Here is a 20,326-nt window from a genome sequence, read left to right on the forward strand (position 1 = left end):
AGCCATAGCAAAGTACTCAGCCATGAATGGTTCTTTAGTTCAGTCTCAACATCCAAAAGTCCCTGAATATGGTGTCTGGACCTCCATACCCCCAGTTGGTAAAGAAGTATGTTCATCTCATCAGAAGCTGAAGATAAGAGGCTTGAGGAGGGGGTGTAAAGGAAGGGGTACTGTTAGAATCCAGCACCTTCCCAGAATCCCCGGCTTCAGATGTTTACTGTGTGACAGAGAACCACTAGTGGGTACCCTTACATGTACGCAACTAAGACCCAGGGGAGGAATGCACTGGTGTACGTGTGCATTGGTTGTACAATTCTGCACACATTGGAGGGAGAACTGGGTGTTTGCCCCGATGATGATATCACACAGTCCAGACTACTTAGCCTGCCTAAAGGTGGACTCTTTGTCATAGCAGCAGGTTGCTTAGCTTGTTGCCTTGCTTGCTGACCTCAGACTGTTCTGTATTCTGCCGGCCTTGAGTTCAGACCAGTTACTGGATTCTCACTTGCTGCCTGCCTCAACCAAGGATTGTGTTGGACCTTGCTTGTCTTCTCTCTGCTGTACTCTGGACCTTCTGTTGGACTCTGCTGCTGTGTTCATTGGTTCAGCTTGGTTCTGGGTTCTGGCTTGGTCTGGTTCCTGTCTTCAGTTCTGCTCCAGTTCAGCTATGCATTGTGCAAGCCATCAGTCTTGTCTCAAGCTATCACCTTCCTCCACCTCCAAGGTATAGTGGTGATCCTAAAGGGTACAGAGGATTTCTCAATGTCTGCAAGATGCAGTTTGAACTTCAGCCAACTCATTTTTTTTTCTGATTGTGTTAAGATTACCTATATTCTTTCCTTGTTGGATGGCCCTGCTCTCGCCTGGGCTTCTCCCTTGTGGTAACCACATAATGCACTTCTCAAAAATCTGTGTTAACTGTGTATAGCCTTCAGCTATACGTCCTGATTTTGTACAGACTCACGGGCTGTGTCTGGTCCATGTCAGGACATGCTCAGCTGCCGTTGGCATGGGCCTTGGACCTTGCCTTGAGGTTGAGCTGTGGTACAGGGGCTTATGTATTCTCTGTTCCTATTTGTCAGTTTGAAAGGGCTTTGGAGTGGCTGGAGGGCTATCCCCAGGAACCACCAGAGGGCTTCTTGGTTCCTGAGGGTGCTTCCTTCCTACATTCCAGCTATGATCAAGGTTTTTGACAAATACCCTTCCCCTACAGTATCTTCCCACTTTTTGGCATGCCCTAGCCATACATTGCTTTGCAAACTTACTGAAATGCTCCTCAGGATTGTAATACCATTCTTCATCTATTGTACTCACTTTCTTGCCATCTCTTGCTCTTGCCACAGCTATCCATTCTTTTGTACACATGTGGCACTGCTCAATGAACCGTAACTGATTTCATGGTCCACTCGCAGTTCCACTATATTGCGCACTTGGGTATCTAGCTGCTACCTATCTGTTAAGAATCATGGGTATGTAGGCCCTTTAGCCGAGGTGAGAGATGGTACCGCCCAGGGGAGGAGCCCCACTGAGCCTCACCGTCGGGAGGTGAGGTCTCGGCTGCGGGATGGTATACAGCAGAAGAGAGAAGGAGAATGAGAGAGAGGTTGACCCATGAGGCGGGTCAAGGAGCAACAGTGCAGGTACTGACTTCAGACTCAGCTCGGGACAACTGGAGTCAGGAAATAGGTGCGGCACTACCCGAAGAGCGGGGGCACTGAGCAAACGTACAGTCACTGAGGTCACACAGGGTCCGTAGAGATGGTACACAAGAGGGTTCCTCGGTGGGAGGTCATGGTAGTGGTCCGCAGAGCGGGGTACACCGGCGAGGGTTCCTCTAAGATATCACAGCACTGGTCCACAGAGTGGGGTAGACCCAGAGAGGGCTCCTTTAACAATATCATGACAATGGTCCACAGAGCGGGGTACACCAGAGAGGATTCCAACGTAGATATCACAGCGGTGGTCCACAGCATGGTTACTCATAGTGACTGAAGACAAAGGAGTAGTTCCTTAGAAAGCCTCGGGAAGCAAGGCAGGCAGGAGTCCGGGTGAAGGCCCTCCAAGGAGCAGATAGCCGAGAGATGAGGAAGGGCCCCCGAGGAGCGAGTACCCGGTAGTCTCACACCACGGAAGCAGGAACCGGAACAAGTACTGAAGCGAGAGTAGGTGGATTCTGCAAGATGAACTCGTTGCCAAGTCATTGGCTGTCTGGGCCGGCGGGTTTAAATATCCAAGATGAGTGATGTCATCAGAGGGGGACGCCCCCGAGGTTCCCGCCATGATGTGGATAAAGCAGGCCCGGGAGCGCGTGCACCTAGGGAACCCCAAGGGTAAGATGGCGGTTGGCGGCGTCCATGCTGCTCAGGTGGGCCCGGGAACAGAGGCAGGAAGGCCGGCAGTAGCTGGCAGAGGCTGTGAGGTCGCCCAACGGAGCCAAGACAGAGAAAAAGGAGGTGAGCAACAGAGGTCGCAGCCATCTGCAGCTGTGGAGCGTAACAGTAACCCCCTTCTTAGGAAACCCCCCCCAGGGGGTTTGGGTTTTCTTGGGTGAGAAGTTTGAAACTGATTGATCAGTTCTTTATCGAGAATATTGGCTGCAGGCTCCCAGCTATTCTCTTCGGGCCCAAAGCCCTCCCACGAGATCAGATAGTCCCATCATCTTCCTCGCTTCTGTACATCCAGGATGTCCTGTACTTGATATGTGATGTCCTACTCTGAAGCCAGAGGTTGAGGTTCAGGACCTTTTTGGAAAATTTGGACAGGATGAGAGGCTTAAGAAATGAGACGTGGAAGGCGTTATGAATCTTGAGTGATGTGGGCAAGCGAAGGCTGTATGTAACTGGGCCCAGGTGACAAAGTACGAGAAATGGCCCGATGTATCTGGGAGTGAAGTGGACTGAAGGTAGTTTCAGGTGAATAAATCGAGTACTAAGCCATACTTTATCACCAGGATTGAATTGAGGGGCTGCCCAATGATGGGTATCATAGACTTCTTGGACTTCTGGGCAGCTTGTTGTAGAAGTCGTTTAGTGTCGTCCCAAAGTTGATGCAACTCTTGGGCAATGGCCTGCGCCGCAGGAGAGGCCACTGATAGAGGTAGCGGAAGCAGAGGCAGGGCCTGACGTCCGATTACCACTTGGAAGGGTGAAGACCCGGTGGATGTGGAGAGATGAGAATTAAGGGCAAACTCAGCCCAAGGTAGTAACTCGGACCAGTCATTTTGACATGAGTTTATGTATGCCCGGAGAAACTGCTTCAAGGTCCGATTTGTCCTTTCCATCTGACCATTGGCCTGCGAGTGACAGGCCGACGTGAGGTCCAAGGCAATGTCAAATTTTATACATAAGGCCCTCCAGAACCTGGCCATAAATTGCATTCCCCAGTCAGAGAGTATATGTCTCAGGAGTCCGTGGAGGCGGAATATATGGCGGATGAACAGTCTTGCCAGCTCCGGGGCTGAAGGAAGGCCAGGTAGAGCCACATTTTTGAAAACCGGTCCACTGTAACCCAAATGGTGTTATTGCCACTGGAAGGAGGAAGATCCTCTATGAAATCAGTGGCAATGTTTGTCCACGGTTCACGGGAAGTGGTTGCAAGAGACCTCGAGGTCGACCTGTCAGTGGCTTCTACCGGGCACAGGTGGGACACGACTCCACATACTCTTGAGCGTCCTTCTTCATAGTCAGCCACCAGTAGAACTTCTGGAGTGAGGAAAGAGTTCTAGCTTGACCTGGATGGCCCACCAGCAGGAAATCGTGTGCCCACGGAAGATTTATCTATGAAGTGGACGGGGAACCACCATCTTCCCAGGAGGTACGGTGAACATGGTGGAGAGAAGAACCTTGTATGGATCAATGATGTGATGCGGAACATCCGGGACATCCTCAATGATGAAGGCCCGGGAGAGGGCGTCGGCTCGAGTGTTCTTGTTGGCTGGACGGTATCGTACCAAGAAACTGAACCGAGTAAAGAAGAGAGACCAACGGGCCTGCCGGTGATTAAGGCGTTATGCATGATGCAGGTACTCAAGGTTCTTGTGGTCTGGATATACCGTGATCTGCTGCTGAGCCCCCTCGAGCCAGGGAAGCCACTCTTCAAAGGCAAGCTTAATTGCCAATAGTTCTTTGTCCTCGATTCCATAATTGCGCTCTGCAGGTGAGAAGCAGCAAGAAAAGAACAAGGAGGGGTGCAAGGTGTGATTGGCAGAATGCTGGCTGAGGACCGCACCAACTCCAACGTCAGATGCGTAAACTTCGACGATGAAGGGTCATCGGGGATCTGGGTGGCATAAGCATGGTTCTCTAAGGAATGCGTCCTTAAACGTCTGATAGGCCGACATGGCCTTGGGTGACCACTGCAAGGGGTTGGCTCCCTTGCGAGTCATGGCTGTGAGAGGGGCGGTCAGTGTGGAATAATGTGGAATGAACGACCCGTAGTAGTTAGTAAATCCCAGGAATCTACGATGCGCCTTGAGGCCCATTGGTTGGGGCTAATCCTGGATGCTCTTGGTCTTCTGGGGTCAATCTGAAAGCCCTGACTCGAGACCATGTAACCGAGAAAAGGGACAGTCTCCTGTTCGAAGGAACATTTCTCCAGCTTGGTATACAATCAATTGTCCCTTAGGTGCTGAAGAATGTTGCAGATGTTTCGGTGATGATTCTGGAGGTTTTGTGAGAATACCAGGATGTCATCCAGATAGACTACAACGCACTGGTAGAACATGTCTCTGAATACCTCATTCATCATATTCTGGAACATTGCTGGAGCGTTACAAAGGCCGAAAGGCATTACCAGGTATTCAAAATGGCTACCACGGGTGTTAAAAGTGGTTTTGCATTCATCATCCTGGCGTATCTGGGCCAAATTGTAAGCCCCTCTCAGGTCCAATTTGGAGAATATTTTGGCCCCCTGGAGCCTGTCAAACAGTTCAGAGATCAGTGGGAAGGGGTATTGGTTCTTCTGGGTAATTTTGTTTAAGCCGCGGTAATCTATACATGGCCAGAGGGAACCGTCCTTTTTTCCCATGAAAAAGAATCCCACTCCAGTGGGAGACTTGGAAGGCCGAATGAAGCCTTTTGCCAAATCCTCTTGTATGTAGTCTGACATAGCTTTAGTTTCTGTTAGCGAAAGTGGGTACACCCTTCCGCGAGGAGGCTCTGAGTTTGGTAGCAAATTTATCGCACAATCAAATGAACGATGAGGTGGTAAGGTGTCCACAGCCTTCTTCGAAAATACAACAGCGTAAGTGGAGTACTGCAGCAGGAGACCCGAGAGAGACGTCTTGGTAGTTAGGCAAGGCATGGGTTGCACGACCTCCAAGCAATCCTTATGACAGGAGTTGCCTCATTGGGATAGTTGTAAGGTGCTCCAGTCGAATTGTGGAGTGTGAAGTTTCAACCACAGCAGCCCAAGAATCACCAGGTGGATGGCCTTGTCCAGTACCAGAAAAGAGATGGTCTCCATGTGCATGGATCCAGTGCAAAGTCGAATGGGGACTGGAGCAAGTAACTTCACCAGGTAACGGTTCACTGTGGGTGGAGGAGAGCAGTAATGGCATGGATGTATGGACCATGGGGATCCAGAGATGCTCCACCAGCTGTTTGAAGATAAAGTTACCACCAACCCCGGAATCCACTAAGGCCAAGGTGTGAAATTCCAGGGTACCTGAGTTGATGGATACAGGTAAAGTTAATGGAGGAGAGGGTGATGTCAGGCCTAGGAGAAGTCCTCCGGCAGAACCTAGGCCTGAGAGTTTCCCAGACAGAGAGGGCAGGCGGGTACCGCATGTCCGGGCTGGCCACAATACATACACAGACCTGACCGTAGGCGGCAATGCTTCTCCCTTGAAGTTAGGTGGCTGTGGCCCATCTGCACTGGTTCCTCTTCATCGGTATCTTGCGTAGCAGAGGTCTTCGTAAAAGGTGCTGGGTGGATGCGGGGAGTGCCAGTAGCCACCCTCTTGGGTCCTCTGGTCTCGTGCGAGCATTCACGAAGACGGCGGTCATTGCAGCCCGCGAGGTCCACGAGAGCATCCAAGGTGTCAGGAAATTCTCGAGCTGCTAGCTCATCCTTGATGCACGGACTCAGCCCTTCAAGGAAGATTATATGCAGGCAGCCCAGGTCCCAGTGCAGCTTAGACACAAGAGTCCTAAACTCGATGACGTAGTTGGTAAGGTATTGGGAACCTTGATGCAGGTGCAGTAGTGTAGAATCGGCAATAGCCTTAAGAGCAGGATCATCAGAGATGGAGCAGAAGACGGCAAGGAAGCCCGGCAGATCATGGAGGATCGGGTCCACTTGTTCCCACATGGGTGACACCCAGGTCAACGCCCGTCCCTCCAGAAGGATAGTATATATGTCATCTTGGTAACTACGTCAGGAAAGTATGCAGGTTGGAAAGAAAAGTGCATGTTGCACTGGTTCAAGAAGCCCCTACAGGACAAGGGGTCTCCTGAAAAACGAGGCCACCAGTGCTGGCAAGGGCACTGGTGGCCGAAACAGAGTTGTCTGTGGAGCTGGGCTCAGCTTGGCAGATGTTGAGGCAGTGTCCAGCCGGTTATTTAAAAGATTTATGGCATTAGCCAAACTCTCCCAAACTTTCTGCTGTTCTGAAATCCACTGGGCCAGGCCAGGGATGGCCTGGAGGGCCGAGATCTGTGCCGAGTCCATGGACTTGGCAATCTGTTAGGATTTGTGGGTATGTGGGCCCTTTGGCCGAGGTGAGAGATGGTACCGCCCAGGGGAGGAGCCCCACTGAGCCTCACCGTCGGGAGGCAAGGTCTCGGCTGCGGGATGGTATACAGCAGAAGGGAGAAGGAGAAGGAGAGAGAGAAGGTGACCCAGGAGGCGAGCCACAGAGTGACAACGCAGGTGCTGACGTCAGACTCAGCTCAGGCAACTGGAGTCAGGCAATAGGTGCGGCACTACCCGAGGAGTGGGGTGCAGAGCAAAAGTACAGTCACTGAGGCCACACAGGGTCCATAGAGATGGTACACAAGAGGGTTCCTCAGTGGGAGGTCATGGTAGTGGTCCGCAGAGAGAGGTACTTCGGCGAGGGTTCCTCTAGGATATCACAGTACTGGTCTACAGAGTGGGGCAGACCCGGAGAGGGCACCTCTAGCGATATCACGGCAATGGTCTGCAAAGCGGGGTACACCGGAGAAAATTCCAACGTAAATATCACAGCAGTGGTCCACAGCATGGTTACTCACAGTGACTGAAGACAAAGGAGTAGTTTCGTAGAAAGCCTCGGGAAGTGAGGCAGGCAGGAGTCCAGGTAAAGGCCCTCTGAGGAGCGGATAGTTGAGAGACGAGGAAGGGCCCCCAAGGAGCGGGTACCTGATAGTTTCACACCACGGAAGCAGGAACTGGAACCAGTACTGAAGCGAGAGTAGGTGGATTCAGCAAGATGAACTCATTGCCAAGTCGTCGGCTGTCTGGGCTGGCAGGTTTAAATATCCAAGATGAATGATGTCATCTGAGGGGGACACCCCCAAGGTTCCCGCCATGACATGGTTAAAGCAGGCCCTGGAGCATGCGCGCACGCCTAGGGAACCCCGAGGGTAAGATGGCGGTCGGCGGCGTCCATGCTGCTCAGGTGAGCCTGGGAACAGAGGCAGAAAGGCCGGCGGTAGCTGACAGAGGCCACGAGTTCACCCAACGGAGCCAAGGCAGAGAAAAAGGAGGTGAGCAACAGAGGTCACAGCCATCTGCAGCCGTGGAGCGTAACACTATCCATGACATGCGTGACTTACTTCATGACACAAACATTTCCTACTGGACTGGTGCAGCCATACAGGAACAGGCATCCCCCTCTGCCTTAATGCTATGCCTTTTATCGTACACCTTTGGATCCTTGTGCCACTTGGGCCTTGCTGCCATATGTAGATTTTCCACTTTGGGGTTCTTCACTTCTTTCTGCCTCTGTACCTTCCTGGCATACTCCAGTTCTTACACTTTGAGTTCTTCTTGCCAATCTGGGGTGCTGCTGTGTATCTCTCCTATGTTTTTGAAATCTTGATACCACTCTTTCCATTTATCTTTACCTTGGGATTTTTTCTGTCACATTTTCTGCTTCATTCCCCTTCATGATGCCTTAGAGTGCTGATGCCACTTTTGATGCCACTTTGCCTCTCGTGATGCCATCAACTGTTCATGACACAATTGCTGGACTGGCATCCTCTCTTTAAACCTTGGAGTGATCTTCCTCTTGCAGCTTCTTTGCTTCACTCTCGTCGCATTACAGAACTACTGCCAATCTCATAATTCTGGTACCCCTTTGTGGAGCCTTATGCTACTATTTATGCCACTTTTGATGCCAATTTGCCACATTCTAAATACCTTGCAGATCTTTTACCCTTCTATTGATTTATTCTCACAAGTTTCATTAGAATTAATAAAAAAAAAGTCACTATTCTGTAGCCCATAATAGACTGTAATACTTCCCCCATACGTTTTAATGGAAAACAAAGGAAACTAATGACATGAATAAACTAATTTTTTTTTGTATTGAAACTAATGAAACAAATATGGGTTCTAACAAACTGAATAAACAAACCAAAATATTTTTATGTACTGCACATCCCTAGCATCCATATGGCAGATGAAATATAATGTGGCCAAGTACAAGATAATGCATATAAAGAAAAATAACCCATGTTTTAGGTACACAATGTTAGGTTCTGTATTAGGAGTTATCACCCAGGAAAAAGATCTGGGCATCACATTTGATATTACATTGAAATCAGCTCAGTGTGCTGTGGCGATAAATAAAACCAAACAAAATGTTAGGAATTATTAGAAAGGGAATAACAAATAAAACAGAGGATGTCATAATGCCTCTGTATCGCTCCATGGTGAGATAGCACCTTGAATATGGCGTACAATTCAGGTTCACATACAAAAAAGAGAGGGACATAGAATGTAATCCTATTACTACAAAATTGTTACAAGACAAGAGACAATATCATCAGCACATGCTCCAAAAGTTATAATCTGCTGTCTCTCGCCTGCAATGGGCCGCAGGCAGTTTTCAGCCTTCTGAGCAAATCTCATATAATCATTTATTGTCTCTTGCTTGAACCATTCTAAAAATATTCAATTTTAATTAAAGTGCTAGAATATATTTTATTAACGCATCTACTAATGTAAAATGTGCATAAAGCTAATGACTATTGTTAAAATCGAATACTTAGCCCAAATGTTGATCACTCAAAAACCAAACTGGAAATTTCAAAACTTTCTCCCGACATGGCACATGTTTCAACTGAAAACAGTCTTCTTCAGGGGAAATCCTTTTTCATGAATAAAGGCAAAATATTTTCAGATCCCGTCAATACTCAACATCTCTCAAAAGATCTCAACATGTCGTCTCAGACGCTGAGTATTGTCCGGGTTGGCTGAAGAGGGATATAATGGTGGTCTACAAAATCATGAAAGAATTTGAGCAGGTAAATGTGAATCAGTTATTTACTCTTTGGTATAATAGAAGGACTAGGTGGCACTCCTTGAAGTTAGCAAGTAGAACTTTTAAAACAAATTAGAGAAAATTATTTTTCACTCAACACACAATTAAGCTTTGGAATTCATTGCCAGAGGATGTAGTTAAGGCAGTTAGTGTAGCTGGGTTTCTAAAAGGTTTGGGTAAGTTCCTGAGGGAGAAGTCCATAAACTGCTGCTAACCAATAGGAATAGCCACTGCTTGTTGCTGGCATTAGTAGCATGGGATCTAGTACCAGGTACTTTTGATTTGGATTGGCCACTGTTGGAAACAGGATACTGGGCTTGATGGACCGTTGATCTGTCCCAGTATGGCATGTTCTTATGCTCTTATGTAAGGGTTACCAGTGGTGTGCCACAGTGATTTGTCCGAGATCCAATTTTGTTCAACATTTATGTTGCAGAGGGGCTATGGGAAAATATTTGTCTTTTTATGGATGATGCTAAAATCTGCAACAAAGTGGATATCCCAAAAGGTGTACAAAGCATGTGGAGTGATTTAGAGAAATAAAGGGAATCTTCTAGGGTTGAGCAACAGGATTTAATGCTTAAAAATGCAAGGTCTTGCTAAATGACTATGTCTAATGATATATTGTATCCGAACCTTTGACGGCACCTGTTAGAATGTACTATTGTACACTTTTACCTACATTAAATATGTGCCTACATGTAAACCGTTGCGACAGTATTTAACTTAGCAACGGTATAGAAAAGTTTTTAAATAAAAAAAAAATAATAAATTTGGGAAGCAAAACTCAAAGAAGCAATATAAAATAAAGGAAGAAGTTCTGATGTGTGCTAAACAAAAGATGGATCCTGGGTTGTCATATTGGACAATCTGAAGATAACCAAAAGGTATGGCAAGGCAGCAGCAATAGCCAGGATGATAAGGTGCATAAGAGAGGAATAACTCACAAAAATAGAGGCAATAATGCCTCTGTATGAATCTCTGATGAGACATCATTTAGAGTATTGTATCCAGTGATGCACCTACAAGAGGATATAGCTGCAATGGAACTGGCACAAAAGGCCACTATTAAAGCGATATTTGTCTTCACTAGAAAACATGTGGGATTAAACTTAAATTCCTAAACACGTATGCCCTGGAAGAAAGGAGGAAGAGGGGGATATGATAGAAACGTTCAAATACCAGCAAGGAAACAATGCATAGGAGGCAAGCCTTTTCCAAAGGAAGGAAAGCTTGAGAAGTCGTGGGATGAGAGAGAAAAGAAGAAAAATTATGAGTAATATGAGGAAATATTTATTCACATGGGTGTGGAGAAAAGGATTGAACTGCCAAAGACAGAAGAATAGGGTCTGTGGAGATGGAGGGGCAGACTGGATGGGCCTTATGGTCTTTATCTGCTGGCATGTTTCTGTTTACAAAGCTGCTGCCAGACATTCAGGAGATTTAAAGATAAGCAAAGTAAAGATGTAAACAGATATTAAAATTGTCGCTTTTGAAATGATTAAAAAACTATCACTTTTGCTATTTGTCATGTATACTTTTGAAAACTGCAAAATACCCTTTCTTCTACTAAACAAATCAAAGCATTAAGAACCTTTCTCACACACACACACACACACACACACACACACGTATATATATATATATATATATCTATATATATAAACTGAAAAACAAACAGAATGAAAAAACTGAAAAATACGCTTATGTCAAAGAAACGTTTATTAAAAAACTCACACCCTTTTAGTAAAACTATTAAAATACTAATATATTTCTTCAGAGGATATATTGCAAAGTAATTCTAATTTTATGTTTCCCTGTTTTTGATCTTTTCCTATATTTTGGGTTTTTCTATAAAATGACTTTTTCACTGCCTGGACTTATTTTAACTCTTCCTGCCTCTCTCTTCTGCAGTTGGTTCTCTTTTTGTCTTTATGCTTCTCTGGCATTTTATATGACATGGATCAAGCTGGACTCGGCTCTTTTTCGTTTAACTCTTCTAAGCACTGTTCAATGAATAAACAAAAAGAACCCTGGCAGTGTTCAGAATAACTGATGCCAAATCAAATGGATGGCCATCACAGAGAACATAGTAACATAGCAAATGACAGCATATAAAGACCCATCTGGTACATCCAGTCTGCCCGGTAAGTTGTTTAAGGTTGTAACTGCCACTCTGTGCATGTTACCCCCATGCAGAAATGTTACAGCAAAAGTTACCACCGTTTACCAGGTTTCTTCATGTCCATCTCCAATCTCCTAGGTATCTTCTTTCTCTGTGTATCTCACACCCTTTCAATTCAGTCACTGCTTTTGTCTTCACCTCCTCCACCAGGAGGTCATGCCATGCATCCACCACACTTTCCAAGAATAAATATTTTGTGACCTTGTTCCTGAGTCTCCCCCCTTGGAGTTTCATATCATGACCCCTTTTGGACCATTGAAAAAGGTTTGCTTCATGTACATCATTAATACCTTTCAGCTATTTAAAAGTCTGTATCGTATCTTCCCGGTCTCTTCTCTCCTTCAGGTTATACATATTTAGGTCCTTCAATCTCATCTCATATGGCTTTTAGTGCAGATTACATACCATTTTGGTTGCCTTTCTCTGCACTGCTTCCTTCCAGTCTCTATCTTTTTTGCGATATGGTCTCTAGAACTGGACACTACTCCAGGTGAGGCTTCTTCAAAGATCTGTACAATGGCACTATCACCTCTTTTTTCCTGCTGGTTATGGTTCTCTCTATGCAGTCCAGCCTCCCTCAGGCCTTAGTTATCCCCTTACCACATTGCTTCACCACCTTCAGATCATCAGACACAGTCACCCCAAGATCGTTCTCTTGGTCCTTTGCAGATCATTTTGTCACACCTATCACATACATCTACTTTGGATTGCTGCACTCCCCACTTCTTGGCATTGAATCCCAGTTGCCAAATCTTCTGCCATTCTTCAAGCTTTCTTGGATCACATTCTCGCTGCTCCTTCAGGTGTGTTTATTCTATTGCAGATCTTAGTGACATCTATAAAAAGGCAAACTATTTATTCTAATCCCTCCACAAACTATTGTTGATAGGGGTAGGAAGGGACAATGAAGACTGTGATTGGTTTAACAAAGCAATTTAAAGCTTATTAAAAGCTAAATTATGATATTCATTGAAATGCTGTGGATAGGCATAGATACTAGTTCAGAATCATCTCTATAAACAAATGGCATAGCTACTCTACAACAAGATTTATATGGATGCATTTCTATGATCAGCTAATTATAGAAAATTAATTTAAGCAAAGTTAAAATGAATTTTCCTTTCTATTAGACAAATGCATTATATCCCATTATTAAATCTGTTCTTTAATGTGAAACATAAAAGCTGATGGACAGTGGGAATGATGACGAGCGTCAACCGGATAAAATCTGTTTAATTGTGTTTTATGATACACACAAAAAGAAAAAGAGAGAAATCAATGTACTTACTGAAGGAAAGATATCATATAGGTTACAATGGCTTAAAAAAGGCTCTAATTTAATCAGGGCCTTGTTGAAAGTGATTAAAGATAAAATAAAAATAGACCAAATCACAGCAGAGATGACCCAGCCAAGGTTAGTTCACTCTCTACTTTCACTGATTGGGTAGTTATTTCATATGAAAGTATATTCCTTTGCCTTGTAACACAGAAGCTTAAAGAACAATATGCATTTCCCAAACTTTGCTTTCAGTCAATGAGTCTCAATGCGGTATTCAGTTTTATTTGTTCTGCCATGTGACTTGTGAACATTGTCATGGAACATAATCAACACAACCTTATTTAATTAAATAGCAGCAACCGAAGCAGAAGGCATTATTGTGAGATAATTGCCCATGCTGTTAGATGCCCAGAGTCAAAGACACGAGCATCCCCTGATAAGTGAGAAAATGCCCATTGCCACTTGCAGTATTGCTATTAAAACACTAGATAAAAAATAATTTAAAAAAATAAATGTTAATCTCTATTATTTTTAGGCTATCACATCAGCAGCAAGATTCTGCAGATTTTCTATCACTGAATATATTATGTTGCTATTGCCTGCAGTAAACAGTTGACTAATGCCAATAGTAACAAAGCACCTATAGCATCGCAGGTCACAAAGTACTCCCTTGTTCCTAGTACTTCCCTTAACAGCAGCCAGCTTGGCATATACTAAATGGATACTGCATCTTTTGTAGTCTAAAAGGGTTGTTTACTGATGCTTTCACATATGGTTCTCATGGGTCACTTGTGCAATGAATTTTCAATTGTGATTCAGGAGTAATGGCTTTAGGCTTTGTCATGCAACCATAATGTGCAGATTTTTAACTAAACACTTCATGCATATACCCATTGCTTTTAGTAAACTGTGCCCCATAGGCAGCAGAGATGGGCACAGGACAGTACATTAACTATAATAGCTATTACATGCATTTTGTTGGATTTATTTAAAATTTCTGGATTTCATTTTTGACATCAAGTGCCACTCCTGCTTGGCTTTGAATTGGTTGCTTTAGCTTTCATTTTAAATTGCTTTCTGGTTTTTTTTTGTTTTTTTTTGGTACTTCCCACAGGATTGTGCACAAGTGTTTTAGTCACCTTGTAGTACACTATTTTTTAAATACAATATTATGAAAACCAGCAGCAACCTAGCAAGTTAAAATTAGCTTTAAATGCTGTATCATTAGCATTTCGGTCAGAACATTAGGAGTCTGTGCTTTAGATGCAACAGTACGTCTAACCTACATTTAAAAAAAAAAAAAAAAAAAAAGGACGTGAGGCAGGCAAGGAGACATAGCACTTAACCTCTATTCATCTCAAATACATATTCCAGTGTAAAGAAAGCATGGACAGTGTCAGATGAAACACACAATTAGCCTCCCTCTTCCCAGTGAGCAACTCCAACTGTAACATCTTGCCAGCCATGATTAAGAATGATACAGCACATCACAATTGTCAACACTATTCAAGCAAAGTAAACCTTAGTTAGAAATGTACTTGTCAGAGAAAAATACGCCTTTGATTTCTATTACACTTTCCCAGTAATTGCTGTCATCAGTGGCAGGTTATTATTACAGCTGAATAGAGTTTCAGTAATTACTTTTGCACAGATTCTAACAGCTTTTAGATTGAAGGATATTCTGACAGTTTGAATACTCTTGACAACAATTACCTTTTTTTTTTTCTTTTTTTTTTTTATTCCTGGTTAACACTGATTCAGGAAAATTAAAAATTAAATCTGTTCAGAGGAAACACTTATGTATGTCACTGGTAATTGGGCCGATACAAAAATGTGTAAATTATAGAATGACTGGGAATAAAAAGTTGTCTTGTTCTTTGTGCCCCTGAGAAAGGTGACGGTGATGGTGGTGCTGTGGGGGGAACAAATGGGGAAAAGAGAAACAGAAGCCGCCTATCACTTAGCTGGTGAAAATAATAGTAAATGATGTGAAATAATTCAAGGTGCTCCTAATTCTGTTATTGCTGGCTAGCAGCATGCTTCATTGACCAGTTTTAACTTGCCTAGATTTACTCAGGTCTTTCGCCTCTTTATGAGGGAAAATAGCAAAAAGGCTAATCAGTGGGATGAAGGGGGAAATGCAGGTCGTTAGAGTCAAAAAGAAGAAACATTTTGTTAGACTGGACCAGTGTACTATTTAAGTGTCATTAAAGAAATGGGCAGCATTTCAAAAAAAATTTTTTTAAATAATTAGATGGTAAGCTGCTGGCAAGAGCATGATTGTAACACATTATGCTTCAAATATGTCAAATTTAATTCCAAGATTTAATATTTATAGGTATATTGGGGAGGTAATCTGGGCTTAGCATTCATGTGATGCTCTGGTGGAAATATGTTGAAGATGGGGTAAATCATTTTTTTTTTGAACCTTATAAAAATGTGTCAGCTGAAAAACGGTAATGCTATGCTAATAGTTTAGCGTGGAAGACCTCAAATTACTAAGGTCAAATCTAGTGTCTGGCTCCTGAGAGACATAATTTTGCATGTGCGCAGACACAGAATATTCCCAATTGCAGTACAATTTGCTCTTCTCAGTGACACTGTTACAGTGACCTCAGTGTTCCATTATTAATTGTTCTGTTTTAGTCTATTATAAAATGGATCTGAATCCCTGGCAAACAATCAGAAGAAGGAGGTGCTGCCTCAGAGGTGTGCACGTTGCAGAAACAATAGAGTTTCCTTCTCTCAATGTTAACCAAAACATGAAAGCTCCTTTGAAGATTTAGAAATAGTCAGCTGACAGATGCATAACAATAAAAAATTAAGTATTCCTTTTAAGTATTCATTCAGGAACAGCTATTGCATGCATACATTTTTAATTCATGATTTAGCAAATACATCTGATGTCATATAATCAAAATGTGAGAAGTAGCATAATGGTTTCAGGCTGTAATATAATTCAGTTGTAATTATAGATTTGGGAGTCTGAATTCAGAAAAAAAGATTTGGTTAGAATTAACTGATTTCTACACTTACGGCTGAACTGGGAGGAGCTTGTGGTTGGGATCACAAATATGAAAATATGTTGATATCAGTAGAGGTTAGGGCAAGATCTTTATTTATTTATTATATTTTATTAAAGATTTTAACAAATTTACATTGCAAAATCCACAGGTAATCATATTGGAATACAAGCAAACAATAAAAAAAAAGAGATATATAAATTATAAATATGCCAAACAAATAGTCCCCATTTATGGGAGGATAATTTAGGCATTACCCTCTCGGGTAACAAAAGAAACTGTAATAAATACAGAAATAAGAGATTATTCATTTTTCAATGCCACATACACACCTCAACTCTGCTCCTTATTCGCTAAGAATGTCTCAGGATGGGTAGGGTCCTTAAAAATAAACTTATTTTTTTGATGTATAACTAGACATTTGCATGGGAATTTTAAAAAGAAAACTGCTCCAAGGGATAAAACCCTTGGTTTCAGCAAAAGAAATTGTTTCCTCAATTGAATACATCAAGCCACATCTGGAAAAATTTGAATTTTTTGGCCACAAAAAAGGAAATCTTTATTCTTGAAATATTTCTGAAATACCAGGTTTTTATCCTGTTCACTACAGAAAGAAACCAAAAGAGTAGCTCTAGTAGGTATACTGTCTATTGACTCCTCTAAAAAGGAGGTCAAATTAGGCGAAAGCCGAATCTCCTTGTAAAATATCCAATTCTTCCTGTCCAGCTTGAGACCTTATCTTACACCTAGGTATATAATAAATTTTAGAAATATTCATTTCTTTTATAGTAGAAATAGCCAAATTTCCGCAAAATATTTTTTAAACAGCTCAATAGCTGATAATAAACTTGAAACTGGAAAATTTAGGAATTGAATATTTCTTATACGAATCTCGTTTCCGAATTCTCCAGTTGTTTTTGTACTAATAAACTGTCCTTTACAAAGGAGTTATTAAACATTTGCAACAATGATATTTGAGCTGTTAAAGCCATAGAAGTAGCATCCAATTGTGTCAAACGAGTACTATGGTTCTCTAAAATATTTTTAGTTTCAGCTGTGGATTTAGTAAACTGAGATATAGAACAAGACAATGACTTTTGCATATTAATAAGCACCCTCCACACATCCCCCCGAGTTACGTTCTGAGGATCTATAGACTCGGAATCAACATTACCAAATTGAGAAAACTCCTGCAATAATTGAGTTCCAGAGTCCACATGAATCCCCAGATTCTCCGTATTTCCAATATAACTAGGTTGTATAGAACCAGCTACTACGGCGGGTTCTTGTTGCATTCATTGGGGATTAGTGTCAGGAGAATCCATTGGCATGTGAGGTAATGGCAATTGACTAGGACTCTCTAGGGACCCAGAAGAAAAAGAGATCTCTGGAATAGAACTTCTCACAAATTGACTCACCCTTCTAGCCACATGCGAGTCCATGGGTCCTCTTACCAGCGACAAGCCAGATGAAGAAGTTAAAACCTTCGTTTTCCTTTTTCTTCCCATATGTAGATAGGAAGAAAAAAAAATGTAAGAAGGGGCATGCCCCTTTGGTGCACGGCTTCAGCGGTGCGACAGCAGCTGCGCGCCGCAGCCCTTCCAGCTTTAACAGGTGGTTAGGCCCCGACTGATGACATCACCGGGGTAGGGGTCGGGGAGTATCCCGTAGCTCACTGGGCTCAGATGGAAGAGCCCCCTTGCAGTCCTCCAGCCTGCCTCCCAGATGGTAGGAATATCTCACCAGTCTCCTCCGATAAGTGCCACAGCCCTTCCGGCTTTAACAGGTGGTCAGGCCCCGACTGATGATGTCACCGGGGTCAGGGTCGGGGAGTATCCAGCGGCTCACTGGGCTCGGATGGAAGTGCCCCCTCGCAGTCCTCCAGCCTGCCTCCCAGATGGTAGGAATATCTCACCAGTCTCCTCCGATAAGCGCCGCAGCCCTTCCGGCTTTAACAGGTGGTCAGGCCCCGACTAATGATGTCACCGGGGTCGGGGTTGGGGAGTATCCCGCGGCTCACTGGGCTCGGATGGAAGAGCCTCCTCGCAGTCCTCCAGCCTGTCTCCCAGATGGGAGGAATATCTCACAGTCTCCTCCCAGGGCAAGATTTTTAGATGAATCTTGTCTGCACTACATTCGGAGATTTAAGTTAAGGATTTTCAGAGCTAGAAATGCAGTTTAGCACATGTTATACCCATGTTCAGCACTCACCGAGTGGCATATAGAGCAAGTCTTTTAACCTCCTTATAAGTTCTCAGGACATAGAAACTGTAAAAATGTAAATGGCCCTGAAGAGGGAAAAGAAATAATTTCATGTGGCTCTGGATTTTATTATGCACAGATGCTATAAAATGTTATTTTCCATAGCAGCGGGAGTAGACACAGTACTGTACAAAATGCTTACTCATTACTTTCTCTTCCTCCTTCCCACTCTTTTTGTACTCACTCATTCTTCCTCCCTCTCTCTTTCTGGGCGCATTCACTCTCTCTCCCAGGCACTCACCATTTGCTTCCACTTCCTACCCTAAGCACTCAGCAGACATTTTTATTTTTATTTTTTTGATTGGCTTGGCAGGTTTTTCCTGATCCTTTGGCCTTCCAGCTGATAGAGAACTTTGTCTTTGGTACCAAAGAACCTTTATTTACAGCTGCCCAGCATTTTTTTCCTCTATTTTCATTCTTTCACCTTCATCCCTCTATATGTTAGCCATTGCAATATCAACTCTTGGTATTGATCCTCAGACTTCACTTCTTTTTGGATCTCTGTATGCACACCAAGAATCCCATCCGTAGGTGTTCCTATTGTGTGATGGCAAGGTGCACCCTCTTCCAACAGGCACTGTAAAGGCTGCCTCCACAGCATTCCTGATTAAATAAGCAGGAACTGGGTTCAGGAATCTAAAGATGGGTTAAGTAGAGTTATTAAAGCTGCCTATGTAAATATAGTATTGGTAATGGATATGTAAATGAATAGTAATGAACTGTTTAGGTACACTACTCATACAAACTAAAGTACAAAATGTGGTGCAGTTTTTATCATGTGATACTTATGGTAGAAAAAAAATTTGCCAACTGGAGGATTCCCAGAAACCACAGATTACATGAGGGAGAAAGTCCTACACCGAGCAAATGACTTGTTTCACTAGCATGGAGCCTTTTTGTGTTCTGGAAGCTGCAGCAACAGAAACAAAGGAAGAAGAGAGAGAGAGAGAGGAAAAGTATCCCAGGAACAGCAAAGAAGACTGGAGGAGAGGCCTCAGCCAGCATCACTGCAAAGGAGGCCATGAAGGCAATGCACATGCAGGAATTGTAGACCCTGGGCCTTATCGATAAGGCCTTATCGATAAATATGCTTGTTTTGGGAGAGTTAAGACTTATGTTACTAATCCAGGTCATGACCAATAAAGGAATTAATATAAACCTGATTTAGGAGGTTGATGAGGGATATTCTCTGCATATTGGAGTCTCCTATCCCTAGTCCCTCAGAAGAAGTGGATAACATTAATAAGTAAGTAACCTTCCACAATCATTTTATTTTATTACTCACCACTGAGGTATGACAGTAGCAAAGATCATATAAATGGCATATACATTCTATGCAACAAATAAGATGTAGAAAACCAGGTATAAGGCACAACCATCTGTCACAAAACCATTTTGGTCAATTGTAGGGAACCAAGGCACAAAATGTTTGTCAATTGTATGGAAAACAAGGCACAAAAGTTTCAAAAGATGCATGAGTGTTGTTTCAATATAGCACAATGGTGCATGTGCACCATCTCTAACATCCAGGAAAGTTGATGTCATGGCTATTCAGGGAATAACAACATAGTAACAATGGCAGATAAAGACTAAATGGTCCATCTAGTCTGCCCAACAATTTGCTTATGGTAGTAACTGCCACTCTGTGCAGGTTACCACCATGCAGAAATGTTACACTATCTCTTTCTTCAAGCCTTTAAGGTTCAACAATGTTTGTCCCATGCCCTTTTGAATTCATTAACTGTTCTTGTCTTCGCCACCTCTTCTGGGAGAGCATTCCAGGCATCCACCACTCTCTCCATGAAAAAATATTTTCTGACATTGGTTCTGAGTCTTCTCCCCTGGAGCTTCATTTTGTGACCCCTAGTTTTACTGTTTCTTTTCCGACATAAAAGGTTTGAAGTTTGTGCATCATTAAAACCTTTCAGGAATCTGAAGGTTTGTGTCAAATCTCCCCTGTACCCCTCTTTCAGGGTATGTATATTCAGATCATAAGAGCATAGGGGTAGATTTTCAAAGGGTTATGTGCGTAAGATACACACATAACCTCCGAAAACCTACCCCTGCACATGCCGAGCCTATTTTGCATAGGCTCGGCAGCGCGCACAAGC

This window comes from Rhinatrema bivittatum, chromosome 6 (genome assembly GCF_901001135.1).
Source record: "Rhinatrema bivittatum chromosome 6, aRhiBiv1.1, whole genome shotgun sequence".
NCBI classification, from domain to species: domain Eukaryota; kingdom Metazoa; phylum Chordata; class Amphibia; order Gymnophiona; family Rhinatrematidae; genus Rhinatrema; species Rhinatrema bivittatum.